Here is a 14,173-nt window from a genome sequence, read left to right on the forward strand (position 1 = left end):
TTTCAATCATCACTTAAGACCCACTCCGTGGATGCCATTAGATGATGGATTCCAATTTTCAATTTCAAGCCTTGCTGTGTTGGTGGCTCGAGTCCAGAGGGAAGTGTTTCTCATGCAAACAGCAGTTGCTCCTGTTAGGTGTCGCCGGAGGAAATGGCAGATTTTTATCACTGTCCACATCCACAATTCACAAGGAGAGGTCGTCGTCCGGCTCGCTGCAGACATTTCTTTTTATCACAAAACTATAAAACAAGTATAAAAATATCAGCAGTCTGCACACGAATAGTGCCATGAAACAAATACAACATAAGCAGTGGCATATATTCAAATCAGAGTGTTACACATTGGACTGACCTTCACCTTTCCAGAACGCTCTCCTTTCTCCATTTTCTCAAGGATATGTACTCACTAAGCATATTAGCTTGAATTCAATGAAAGATAATGAATTTGACTCTGCGCATGCTCGCGTGATACCAATCTCTCTCTTCTCTTCTTTTTCTATTTTGCAAAGACAGAGCGAGCGATCCCCAAGGAAAATCATATGAGGCCAGAGGGCTGATTGTGCTATTCAATAGAAGCATTATTACAATCAGTCCATGGCTGGCAATGCAGACAAATTACTGATAGGGGACTCTCAAAGAGAAGGAAAGAAGCGAAGACAGGAAACCCAAGGAGATGCTGTCAAAGCCGATCACAGATCCTGGCTTCGCCCATTGAAAACTTTTAATTTGTTCAAACTGTCACGGCCAAGTGCATTTCTGAAACCCTTTGTTTGTCGTCTGTAAAAACTGAAATGCAATACATAGATGTGGGAAAGTGATTTACATTCTGGCCCCTCAGTCTGTTATCGAGTCAATGGTGTATCACAGCATTTAGTTGAGGTTATGTATAAAGAGCCGGACTCCGCTGTCTGAATGGCACGGGGAAGAAGCGAGGGGAGAAATTGGACTGTCTGGCAGTATTACAGCAGCTATCAAACCCTGCTGCTGAAGCAGTTCTCATAATCAGAGCCGGGGAAGCAAATTGACTGCTGAATAGATTCTGAGTTCCGCCTCAAGTTGAGATGCTCCCTCAGAACTGAATAGAATCCTAGCCGGAGGCTTGTGACATAGAGTTTAGTTTTTCATTCCCTTGTAGAAATAATTCACTTATAATGGGGGTGTTTGACCTCTGACATGGCAGGGACGTGTCATTCATTTACGTTAATGGCCTCATCCTGAGTCGGAATCTGTGCTCCTAAACAGAGAGAGAGAAGAGAAAGTGAATTCATTACCCCGTTTGACATGGGCCACTTTAAGGGTTTATTTCTATGAATTAAAATTTGTTTTGATGAATTGAAACAGGGATCCACGTTGCGTCGAGAATGATCGACAGGCATTCCCCACACTATGACATTCAGGTTGTAGGAGCCCTAAGGGTGAACTGTTAATTCAATCACCTTCCTTCATGCCAGAGGAAGTGGCCACATATGTTTATGCTAATGCACACAACATACAGCAAAGGGAGGGCCGCTTTTACTAATAAATCCTGACACTAGCTTGAGCACACGTGATGAGTTCAGTGCTCGGAACATTGCCTCTCGAGCTGCGTCGAGTAAATCTAAATCAAAGAGCACATTACTCACCTGTGGCTTCATCCAAATCACGTCAGGGGTTTTGGGTGGACCCAATTTGCTCCAACTAGCGCTGTCACTCGCCCTCACACACCTGACTAAGCCTGTTAAAGGGCCTGTCTCTGGATATTGAATCTGGCAGGATTAAAAAAAAAAAAAAAAAAAAGTCAAAATTAGAATGTTTCTGAGCAGCCCTAATTTCCCTGGATGACAGTGTTGGTTTTCTACCTTGGTGGGCAGTGCTGTTTAGACAAGGCAGACTACCTGCCACGGGACATTCTGGGTAATAACGCATTGGCATCACACCAACTCAAAGTAGATCTGACAGCAAGGGCACAGAGCGCCATTACCGCTTGTCTAGAGGATTTATGGGATATTTAGGAAAATGTGATGGGTGCTTATCGCTGCAAAATTATGCCTGTCAGACAAACAGGCCAGAAAAGGCAAAAAAAAAAATCCCAAAACATTGCAAGATGATGAAAAATGGAATATTAAAAAAATAAATAAAAAATTGTCCAAATGATAGAAGAGAGAAAGGATTTAAAGTTGCCCCAATTCTTTTCAGCTCAATACATCAGTGAGGACAGGTAAAACAAACAAACTGTTATTCGTGTTGCAGACGATTCTTCATCCTCTGCTGTGGCAAAGTGTTGATTGTCTTATTTGGTGGCAGCTGTCTCGCTTGACAATTCTAATGAAGTCTGTTAAAAGCCAAGCCAGCACACTCGAAGTGACACGCTTCACAACACATTTGTATTTTCACGCATTTAAAAACAGCTCAGTCCAGCACTGTGGTGTCGGAACTTTTGTGATGGCTGATTTAGATTAACAGCCAGTTTGGACACAACTTTCCATAACAACTTTGCTGTCTTGGCCGTATATGAGACACCATTCAAAGGACTTGCTGCTGGAGAGGCCAAAATATCATCGTTTTTAGTCCTTGTAATGGGGAGGGGCGTAGTCAACAAGGCTGCCTACTTAAGCAACACTATAATACCACCAAGCAGGTTATGTTCTCATCTGTGTCCGTCTATTTGTTGTTTCTCTGCAATATTATGGAAAAAACTACTCAATGAATTTGCAAGAATACTTGGATGGATCATGACCCAGAATAAACCCCATTAACTTTTGGTGTGGATTTGGATAATACTGCAAGATATGGCATCCCTTGTTGTGGCTCCTTTTCTGGAACATTGCCTATTCTTCAGCTTGGCCTTCACTTTCATTTCAGCTGCACACCTGCAAAGTTTTGTTACTGGATCCTGCATGATCGGGATGCTAGTGCGTTGACTAAATCTGTCCACAGACAGACATAACACCTGGCATAATGCTCAATATGCTTTTAAGATTACACAAAGGGAGACCTAAACGCGAAACACACATGCAGGTAGGGGCCTTATTTTATAAAGATGAAAACCAAAGTCCAAACAATAGCAGCAAGAGGATAATAACAAAAGAGGAGATGACCAGGAAGTAAAGCAAAGCCAAGTACAAACAATAAATGAATTTGAGGAAACAGGAACCAAAAGGTGGGAATCACACAAGGGGAAGATGGGACATGGAGACACAACAGATGAAGGCTGATAAAAGACAGGTGAGGAGCAAAAAGGGGAGGGAACCAGACAAAGGGAGGAAGTAAATAGTGAGACATGACACATGAGGATATAACTTCAAAATAAAACAATAAAATAACAGAAGCACATGATCCCACCAAAGTAGGTTCCTCCAACCGTGTGTCGACTCTTCTCCGTGGTATCAAACATCAAATATTTTTCAAGTTATCGTATGGAAGTTAGAAAGTTCAGTATTGTGACAACACTAGTCTCAAGGACCTCATTTTGTCATGATGACACACATGAACACACACACACACACACACACACACACACACACACACACACACACACACACTCTAGAATATCTGTGGACTTATCATTGAAACAACACACTGGTCCATGTGAGTGATGCCCTCTGTGATGTCTTGATGATTTAGATACACTCATTTTGTCAGAGGTGATTTATTCCATCTTGGCTAGACAGAGTCATATTCTTTCCTCCTAATGCATCCTTCATGCCAGCCCATCGCTCTCCTTCCTCCTCACTACTCTGCTTCAGTTTCTGTCCATATTTCAGCCTCATCAGACTATTTCTGGACTCGCTCTAGTAAATATGAAGACATTATGATACAGGCAGAGACGGCAGCGACTATATGTTCTCTCTGGACATTGTGCAATCTTGACACAGCTTTATGCACCAAAGGTTTACGTTCATGCTCCGCTGCCTCTTCAATCCTTTAATCGGCGGTCCTTAGCGGGGCCGCTGAATGTCATTACCGGCTCCTCTGAGCCACTGACAGACACATGCTGAGGACCAGGATCGACACAGGCCCCACCAAAAAAATCTCATTACCACCAAGTCACATATCTGAGACTGAAATGGGGCGACCAGTCACGCGCCATCTTCATTATGGACCCCGCTGCGTCACTGCACCATCAAGAGGGCAAACTGTTTGAAGACAAATGGTCATCCATTCTTCTTCGACTTGTCAGTCCCATTATTAAAGTTCAGGGGAGCTTCACCACCCGGGAAGGGCTAACTCACACTCATCTTTCAGAGGGTTCGGAGAGTATTTAGGTCTTTGGATGAACTGCAAAACCCATTTCATCACTTTGCTGTAACACGCTTTGACTTAATTTTTTCACAATTCTGAGCTGTTACAGTCTGAAAAGCATTATAAGCGGTTAGCTGCGTACCTGCAAAAACCCATAATTTACACAGATGCAGTCCGGTGTTGTCGGTAATTCTAGGTCAGCGACTGGGTCGGCACAGAGGTCGCATTCATCATCGACTGCTGTTAAGTTTAAAAGTTTCACAGTGTGTGATGACCTGCCGCTGTGCTGGAAACAATGGCAGGAAAGTTCTGCTTCAATACAAGTAAAGCTCTTTGTACTGTCTGAATACATGAAAATCATAATAACTAATGTGTTCAATAGTACTATTTTTTTATTTAATGAGGGAAGCAAGAACACATACAAATGTGAATCTTGAGGTCTGAGGACCCTGATAAACAGTTTACTTACATGCAGCAGCACAATGAGGAAGCAAGAAAGCACCAATTATATAGAGGGAAAAGAGAAATAATTGAACGTTTGGGGAAATTCACCTGTGTTCTTTTTAGCAGCGTGTTAGATGAGAAGATAAAAACCACTCTCATGTGTGTTAAAGACTAACACGAGGCTGATAAAGGTCTGAATATGGAGCTCCTCTTCTTCCAGAGTGAAGATTTTCAGAAACGCTTGTAGTTTAACTTTTTTTTGGCTTGTCTCAATTGTTTGGCAGGCTTCTTACAGTAGGGGTTATATCGTCGCCGGCTGCTTTAAAAATACCTGAAACCAGTTCATACAGGGATGATGCTATTTTATATTTATTTACATGCAATCAGCACTTGCTTCAGAATGACAATTTAAAGCAAAAAACAAGTTTTATAAGCAGTTTTGTAGTTTTGTGTGGAGCAATTTTTAAAAGAGAAAAAGCTTCATTGACTGATTTATGTATTTGTTCATTTATTCATTTATTTTGCCTAAACAAACAGGATAAACAACCTGATCTAAAAGGACTATATGTGGCGGACCCTGCCACCTTTCTGGCTTCAAACAGTCTTCTGGGGACTCCTTGTTTATCCAGTTAAGGAGCAAATAACTATTCCTGAATTTGTAATATTGCCTCATTAATATTGCAAATATATACTATTAAGTGATGCCTAATGTGTGTCTGCTTCATATTTCTGCCCAGATCTTCTTAGCTCAGAATGTGTATTACTAGATCATTGAACTTCTCCTCCTCACTCGTCGTGTCTGTGTACATTTGAATACGTTGTCTTCCTGCTTCGGTTGTCAGATGACTGCACACAAATTTTATCACCTTTAATTTCATCAAACCTTTCAAAAGGCACGACAGCCCCATGCCCACTTTTGCAAAGATCTGAAGAGTAATATTTTGGTGGATAGACTATCAGACAGGGACGATAAACACATATTGTTAACACCATACTGCAGTTGAATTTGACTGGGAGTTACAGTTTATGGACATTTACCCGGGAAGATCTCCAAGGATAAATAAGCATTCACATTATTATGGATGAATTATTACTATCGTGCAAAACGTTTTGCAGGAGGTAGGAATATGCTATTTACACTACTTAATCAACTACATTGGTTTGCTGCGCTCATGACGTTAGTGTCAGTTTAGCCTGAGAGGAGTGATTATGAGCTATTTTGAGCTATTTTGGAGCACATTTGTTTTGCATTTGGGAGTAACACTTTGGGAGCGGCGCTCGCCCTCTCTCGAGCGGGATGCAGGCACTGTGTGCTCGGTTCCAACAGCATGTTTACAAAGAGCCGTCGGTTTGTCTTTACAATTAGCAAATCTAACAAACACACAACGATCCCGGAGGACCGCGGGGAGCACACTGAAGAAATCTCTTTGATGACTATCATATCTCATCAGCGCGCCTCCATTTTTTCAGCCGTCATCTTCTCAAATACTGTAATCATCCTCTGTCTTCGGTCTGCCCCGTCACCACATTACATACCCAAGCACCCTTCAACTTGCACAAACCCACCCCCCATTCCCTTTTGATCAGAGCCACTCAAGATTAATTAGGCCATGATTCACTTTAAATAGGTCTGATTAGCAGGCTAATTAGCATTTTTTTCTCTCAGGAATGCTTTATCAAAACCGCACCTGGTCACTTTGTGTGTTGGATCACATAGACCACAGGAAAATTGGTCAACTAATGAGCACACAACGTAATTAAGGCCTCCGCATTCACAGAACGATTTGCTCTGTTTAGATTGTAAGCATGCTGTCACTTCAGTCACAAACATTCATGTGTTTTTCACAAGCATTAAGTCAAACCATATTATCCCAAACGCACTTCTCCATTTTATTCTATTCAGGACCTCACAGTTCAGTCAGGTGTTACACTCGTAATCCAGCCAAAGACCAGGAGAACCAGCTCTTGTGCAGACATGCAGCACATTTTCCTCTACGTTCCGTGCTTCATCCAATATGAGCTACATCCTCCTCTCACGATCCTCCTCTCTATTGACTTTCCTGTTCCCTTCATCTTATGTCAATAATACTCGCCCTCAGATTCAATCCAGCCTCCTGGTCTGTTCTTAACCTCATCCATTTTCCTGAACATACTTCAAGGTGTTTGCTGTCCTAATGCTTACATCTCCTTAAATCAAACTTTTTCAAAGAGCCAAACAATCTGGATACTTGAGCCATTCACGCATATCTTCCTCATCAGCCAGGTGAAGGCTACCTTCCACCGCTAACACTTATTCTTTTACATTTCTGTTTGTGAACAGATTGAACAAGCCAGATTAAAAAGTAGAGAGACAATGTTTGGGGGGATTTTCTTTACCTTGCCACAGAAAGTACGTAAAACTATAACATACTCAGCAGCTTAGTGGTGGTGGTGTTCATTCATGCAGCTGCGATGTAGTTCCTATGTAGCCTGACATTAGCATTGCACCTTGGCAATTGCATTTATAGTGCAAACATCATTAAAGATTTCCTAATGCCAAATTCAGCCCACTAGTGCTCGCGGTTCAACACCGGCAACACTGCTCTCAGCAGCACAGAGGATCTATCCACTCAACACAGGAGATAACAGAGTAAAGTTCTGTTGACCATGTCAAGTGATGATGTAAGTTCATTAGTCAAGCGAGAGGAGGGACATCTTGGCTATTATTTACTTGAGTAACTTGTGCTTGCCACAGAGCTTATAAGAGCAATAATTAGAGTCGAAGTAACTGTGATGGCATCATGATGTCTCAACATATAGTATCCTTACAAGTGATATAAATCTTTACGTAACTTTAAGTTAATGTTGCTATGGATACCTGTGAAAGAGTTATTTGTTTTCTTCGGCATTCAAAAAAACACACCTGATGCTGTTGTAAGTACATATTGTTCTTTTGTGTTCCTCCACAAATGCTGCCAGCAGGTCACCCTGGAAGGACCTGCTGTTTGATTGCTTGCGATGCAGTTTCAATCAAACCTGGGAGTGAAATTTCTCCAGTAACACCTGAATCCACCTCCTCCTGTGTAAACACAAAACACACAAACAGCAGCTGACACACTGAGTTAGCCGGAGCGGATTCCCTCATTTATCCCAAATCCTGTTTTTTAACTGTTGTTTATAATCTCATGAAGATGCTGTAAGAGCTCTGTCTCATTCTGAAGAGTTTATGCATTCCTCCGGAGCAACGTACACAGCCTCAGCTGACACTGCGACGGGGGAAGCAGTTTGCCAAAGACGTCTTTTATCCTGGCAGTCGCTTTATCCATCCAGTTTAGCTCTTTCTTCCACGTGTCCATCACCATTTGTGGAACACGCTTAGAGCAGCGGATGTCTGAGCTGCATCTTTACTCATCGGGCCGCCGAGTGTGTTACACTGGATGAACAAGTTGACCTCTCTTTGAATAGTGCTGCATTTGCATGTGAAAGGGGGGTTTGGAGAGTTCAAGTGAAGATAAGGAGAGAATAAGGAATGCTCTATTTCCACTGTCTCCTCCCACCATTGTGCCTCGAGGCATCTGATCTCTCTGCTCCTTTTTTTTAACTTTTATTTTAGCCTGTAGAAGTTTTACTTCATACTTAACACACACAAATGCACCGGCACACCTTTCCTTTGTTTGACCTTGTGTGAGCAAACGCACCCACGTGCCCACGCACTCAAACCTACCCCGCGTCATCTCCAGCTAAGCTCTTGAACTCTGTTATAAGCACTTAAGAATTCAGCGGGGATTTAAACATGGCTGTGTGGCGGCTGTACAGTAGAGAAGGGAATTATAGTGAAAAGGGGTGTGAGACAGGATGCCGTGGTGAGGAGATCAGAGGTGAATTCATTGTTCTGCTCACTCCATCCATCCTGGGATGCTGCTTGTCATCAGTGCTGTCACTCATGCTGGAGAGAGCAACAGTAAGTATGCATCAGTTTGTTCATATGTCTCCTGTCATGCTGTAATCTATATGCAGAGTTGCAACCATTTTTTTGCGAATTACCTTTTTTGTCCGCTTGGCACTGTGGCAGGCAGATTCCAAGATTTACCTCATTGTTTTTATCGGCCACGTAACAGGGCAACATCCAGTCAGACTCAAGTCAAGAGACACACGGCACAACTAGATCTCAACTTGGATCATGGTAAAAACCCCAAGGTACAGGACAGAATGGGGGAAGGCCGCCTTCAGTCTTTCTGTATCCATAAGGTGTAACGCTTTAAATCTAAAGCCAACATTTGTTTGTATGTGTGTACATGAATGTGTATGTAAATATGTGTAACTGTTATAGTTGTAGATTTTCATTTTGTACGTCGTACCCCCCTGGAACGAAGACTCCCCACTGAGATAAAGGATGAAAATAGAAAACTTGAGAAAAGTTAGCAGGAATAACATGGAGCCTCCACACAGACTGCCAAAGTAACGCTTGTTGGCAAACAGTTTACACACTGTGACTTTTACACTGTCAAATGGTCGCTGTCTGTTTAATTAACCCAAGAGTTGTTTAGTATGAAAAGTGTCAAAATGACTTTTCACAGAGATCTAATTTCACTGCGATGTCACATGGAGAGAAGCAGTCACTCCTCACCTCTCAGGATCTGAAATGTTTTGCATTTCTGCTTGACAAATTCATTGGAATATCAGTCAAATTAATTGGAATTGTGTTGATTAATTAAATCTATTAATCAACTTATTCTTCCAACACTATAATAATCGCTGCAGTTGGTGCATAGAGTACTGTAGTAATTATGTGAACACGGTGTGGGTCCAGGGTGGTTCAGAGGCTCCGTGTTCGCTTAGTGCTGCCATTTCACAGCAAGAGGTTCCTGTTACAAACATCGACCGCCTGACTCGGTCCTCTATGTGTGGGCATGTTCTGCCTGTGTGTGAGCGGGCTTATGCTCAGTTTCCTTTATACACTCAAAAGACAAAGACATGCAGGTTAGGTGAAGTGTAACTTTCCAAATCTGAAGCCCATTACTGTATGCCCTGACATAAATTATGCAAATGTGTGGTTCTGTGACAGTGTGATGTCACAAAGTCACAGAATTTAAAGCAGGATTACTGACGAGGTGTTTCAGGAGAAACGTTTGATGTTGGATAGAGGAGCTTCTTTGACCTTTATTTTTAAACTTTTAAGATCTTTCACATGTGCCAAAGACATGTAAAACATTGAGGGAAAAGGGAGAAATTGAAAATGCACAACAGGTCTCCTTTAAATATGAGCGTATCCCCAGTAGAGTGAAAGCTTTGCTTAATACAAATAAAGGACACGGGGAAAAGGTTACCCCGGCTCCGTCCAAAGGCAACAGAATCCACCCGCCAGAAACCCCCGAAGCTCACTGATCAAAACGTGCTTCTTTTTTATTTAATTTAGATAGGAAATGAAGCATAAAAGTGAATGAATGAATGTGCATGTTGAGATTTACAGAATATCTCAGCATCTTGATCTGCAATTGTACTACAATAATTTATACCACCTATTCTCTCCATCCATCTTTTCCTTTTAAGATACAACATGCATGTTAGGCCTGCCCTCCAGGTCATGCACAAGTCTCTGCTACTTCTCAGTTTCACGAAGAAGCTCTCTGAAATGACCTTCAACCTCTTAGCACAGCACAAACACACTGGCACTCAGGAGATTAGCTGTGTGAATGAATTAACGTTCATGTTTTTTTAAGAGCCGGGCACTTTTGACCCAGTTACATCACTTTTACTCGCTAGCAGCTTATTGCACCATGATCGTACCATGATCTCAAATCTAAAAATGCCACGCGCTGAGGAATTTGCAGTTGGTGAAATTTATGACGCCACATCAACAGATTCTGTAACTCATTCAAAATCCACTTTCATTGCTCAGCAGCCATCAAATCTCCTGGCGTGCTCTCGCAGCAATCTGTCACTGTTATTCATAAAATGTGTAACTGTGAATTGTAGGGTGTTAAGTGAGTGACAGTTTAATTTTCACTGTCTGCATTATTGGTTCCCCCTCCTCTCGAATGTTGCGATGATGGTGAACCATCACCTCAATATTGGTGACATATTCATTCATAACAATATATCAGCCCTCTGGGTTAATGTTAGGCCACTTTAAACTGATGTTTTCAATTTGCTTGTTTATCACCCCAGTGCCTCTCTGAAAGTTTTATTTTCAAGAAAGAGGTTTTGGTAATTTGGTAGTCTGCATCCATTCATGATCCCATTATCCAGAAAACAATAAACCAGTAGCCTGCTGGTCCAAACACTGTGACAGCTACCACCTCCTGCATTGACAGTGAGTCATCAAATATCAGCTTCCTTTATGTCGCTGTAATAATCCACCCACTCCAGCTCCTTCTTTTTCGCCAGCTTCTCTTTTCTTTCTGCAACTCATCTGCCAAAGTCCTGCCGTAACAATGCCAAAGAGGTCAAGCGACAGCTGATTTTATGCTGATGTGACTGAACACGACACAGCAAGATAAAATTCGGCTTGACGTGGCGTCCGGGTCTTGATTTTTATTTGAGTTGAATATCTTAACCTTGCTTGTGATTGCAGGGTGGATGCTGAGAGGGACTGCAGATAAAAAATGGTGAGGAAACAAACAGGTGGTGGAATCTCTCATCTGACTCCACATCAATCTCCCGGTGTCCTGCCCTAATTAGACGCTGTTTATTCCACACACCTGCTTAACCAACACTGTTGTTATTCTCAGATCATCTTGCTTGTGCATGCAATCACTTGCTGTTAAGACACTTAAAGTTTTGATTGCTTGTGCACTTTTGAAATGAGGGATAATGATTTCAAATAGCCCTAGTTTGAAAGTGGTTATTGATTTGAAACAAAAAGAATAAATAACAAAAACAAATCAAACAATTGCAATTGTTATATCACCACTTGGAGTGGCAAAAGTGAACTATTCATTTGAACTATTTCCACTATTTATCACTATTATTACTTTTGGTAAAAGCTATATAACAATAATCACTGTTATAGTGTTTGGTCAGTGACCCATGTCTTTCCTTCACCCGGATCATGCAATAATACAGAAAATACATTTTCTGGTATCCCAGCCCAATTTATCCAATCAGGACAGAGAACTCTATAAAGAGGTGGTCCTGTCTGCTCGTAAACATGCAGGAGAGCAGACTCCTCCCATTTACCTGCAAGCTAGCAATTCCAACACTCCCACTTATACAACCAAACATGCAAAATAAAGAAAAACGCTTGAGGAAAATAAAAAGGCAACAAGAGCAGCTTAGAAGAAAAAGCAATGAGTCATGCAAGTGTGATTTAGAGAGGTGGGAGGGGACTGCTAACTGTAAAACAGACAGGAAGTTACCTAAAATGACAAAAACGCTTCCAGCTGCTTAAACTATTGCTTGTTCTTTCGCTAACTGCTTTTGATATTAAAGTCACCCCTTACATTGAAGTCAGCGTTTTAACCATTTGTCTAATAGCCTTCTGTAAGCTAAGCATTACAGCCGTTTATCTGTTACTAGCTATCAATTTCAACCATTTTCCAATATTTTAAGCGTATTATTCCATATATTTATTCATAACTTGATATGTATTTTAACCATTTATGGAGGGGAGTGAATGGGATAGTAAATCTAGCAAACAGTAATGTTCGCAAGATGAGAAGGTTGGAAGAGCAAGAAAAAAAAAGAGGGCTAAAGCTAATGCAAGAGTGAAGACCTGTGTTAACATTGGAGAGGCCTTACTTATGGTGAAGCGAGTGGAGGTTGCTCTGTTTCAGTTTGATAGGTGGCTAAGTACAGTTAGCTTCTGCCAAGACGTGCTGTTGCATGAACTTTGGCTGAAGTAGCAGCAGACATGTGAGGGTCGCTGTCTGGAGCTAGTGCCATTAGCATGCTAGCTGTGCTTCCTTGAATTTTGGGGGCACCCTTGAAGGAGCACTGAAGGGACGGGCGTATTTGTTTGGGTGTTGAGTGCAAATATTAACAATCTCATCTCAGAATGACTCATCCCACTTTTAAGTGTCAGGAATTCTCCTTGTTATTGTTCTCTCTGCTGGTTTTTAGTAATGTTCTTTATATCTGAGCTGCATTCAGAAGCTGCTTGAGGAGCAAGGACAAACAGTTGGCAGAGTTAAGCTATATCGGCCTGTTTATCCAGTACGGCGTGAATAATAGGCAGCGTATACTCTGCATAAAAATCATCTTAAACCAGCCCTGCCTTTCCTTGCCTCCACAAGATGAGTGGAGCTGGGAAAGTCAGACTCTGTGGCTGTGCTGTGACTTTGGGAAACGAGGATCATTTGTCATGTAATTAGGACCTTTAGAAGTTGTTGTTTTTTTGGCACATGCATGTGTTTTTGGTTGTTGACTACAAGAATCTACAGCAACTCAAACACCACCCATTTCCATGCACACATGGCAAGTGATACATTCATATATACACACAAAGATAAAGGACACAGCCACAAGCATAATGCCCGTGGAATATATTTATATCTCAATGGACATACATTATGCATCATACTGCAAGTGTCAGAAGAAGACAAAGCTTAAATTGTTGGCTTTAAGATGTGTGCAGAATATCACCTCCCCTCAAAATGAGATGTTGTTGATTCATCTTTTCACCGTCTCTCAACCCACATGGAAGGGCAAATCTACATATGAGAGTCAAATCCAAAAGTATCTCAGCAAAAATAACAAGGACAGGTGTTTATTCCTGGCCACATGTACGGGTAAAAATAAATCCATCTCGAGTATCTTCACTTGCCGCAAGACTTTTGCCACTCTCCCTCAAACATGAAACAGGAGGAGCAGCAGTGTGTAGCTTTTGGGATGTTTGGGATGCACCACAGACGGACGACAACAGGGAGACAACAGCTTTCAACTGGAGCCTGTCAACCTTCGCTCTTGATGTCAGTCCCAGGTCGTCAGAGGAGAGAGGCAGTGTCAGCGACTGCGGCAGGTCAACGTGGCTCCAGCTTGCTCCCAGTGCCCATGCTGTTCCATCTTCCTAGACATCCAGTCAATAGATGCCCGTCTCTTCCTCTTCTTACCACCATTTGTGGGTAATAAACTAGATTGTGTCTTGACTTTCTTTACCTTAAGCACCATCAACGGTATTTTTAATTACTGGATAGATTGCCATACAAAAGTTGTTGTTTGATTGGTGTAAGCCCAGCCCATATGGGTTTATAAGACACTGACAACACTGAGACAAAGACGGCACAACATCACATAATAAACAGCTTCACAAATCTCTTTCCATTGTTCCTTATGTGGACTCATTTCTGTTTGACAATTAATATCTCACTGCAAATGCAGATCCCCGTCTGGACCAAGGAGAGTTGTGTTCTCGAGCCCGTTTAAAGATGTTTTTTGTCCGTTTTTCCTCTGGCTGAATTGAATGAGCCAGTTTTACAACTGAATAATTGTTCTTCAGCTAATGTTGAAAAACTAAGGTCACGACACAGTTTCACTTCATCCATTTGATCCTAATGCTCCACATGTTGACTCTGTGAATGCTTTTCATA

At 41.8% G+C, this 14,173-nt stretch overlaps 1 long non-coding RNA gene across 1 annotated transcript; it reads right to left on the bottom strand.

Annotated features, from left to right (window-relative positions):
* Positions 1 to 1,096: 1,096 nt before the first annotated feature.
* Positions 1,097 to 7,719, bottom strand: LOC119016430. Its single transcript, XR_005074151.1, has 3 exons — positions 7,570 to 7,719; positions 1,625 to 1,747; positions 1,097 to 1,236 (listed from the first exon to the last, which is right to left on the bottom strand). It is a non-coding gene; the product is annotated as an uncharacterized LOC119016430 (long non-coding RNA).
* Positions 7,720 to 14,173: the final 6,454 nt, after the last annotated feature.

Source organism: Acanthopagrus latus, chromosome 3, assembly GCF_904848185.1.
Source record: "Acanthopagrus latus isolate v.2019 chromosome 3, fAcaLat1.1, whole genome shotgun sequence".
NCBI classification, from domain to species: Eukaryota; Metazoa; Chordata; class Actinopteri; order Spariformes; family Sparidae; genus Acanthopagrus; species Acanthopagrus latus.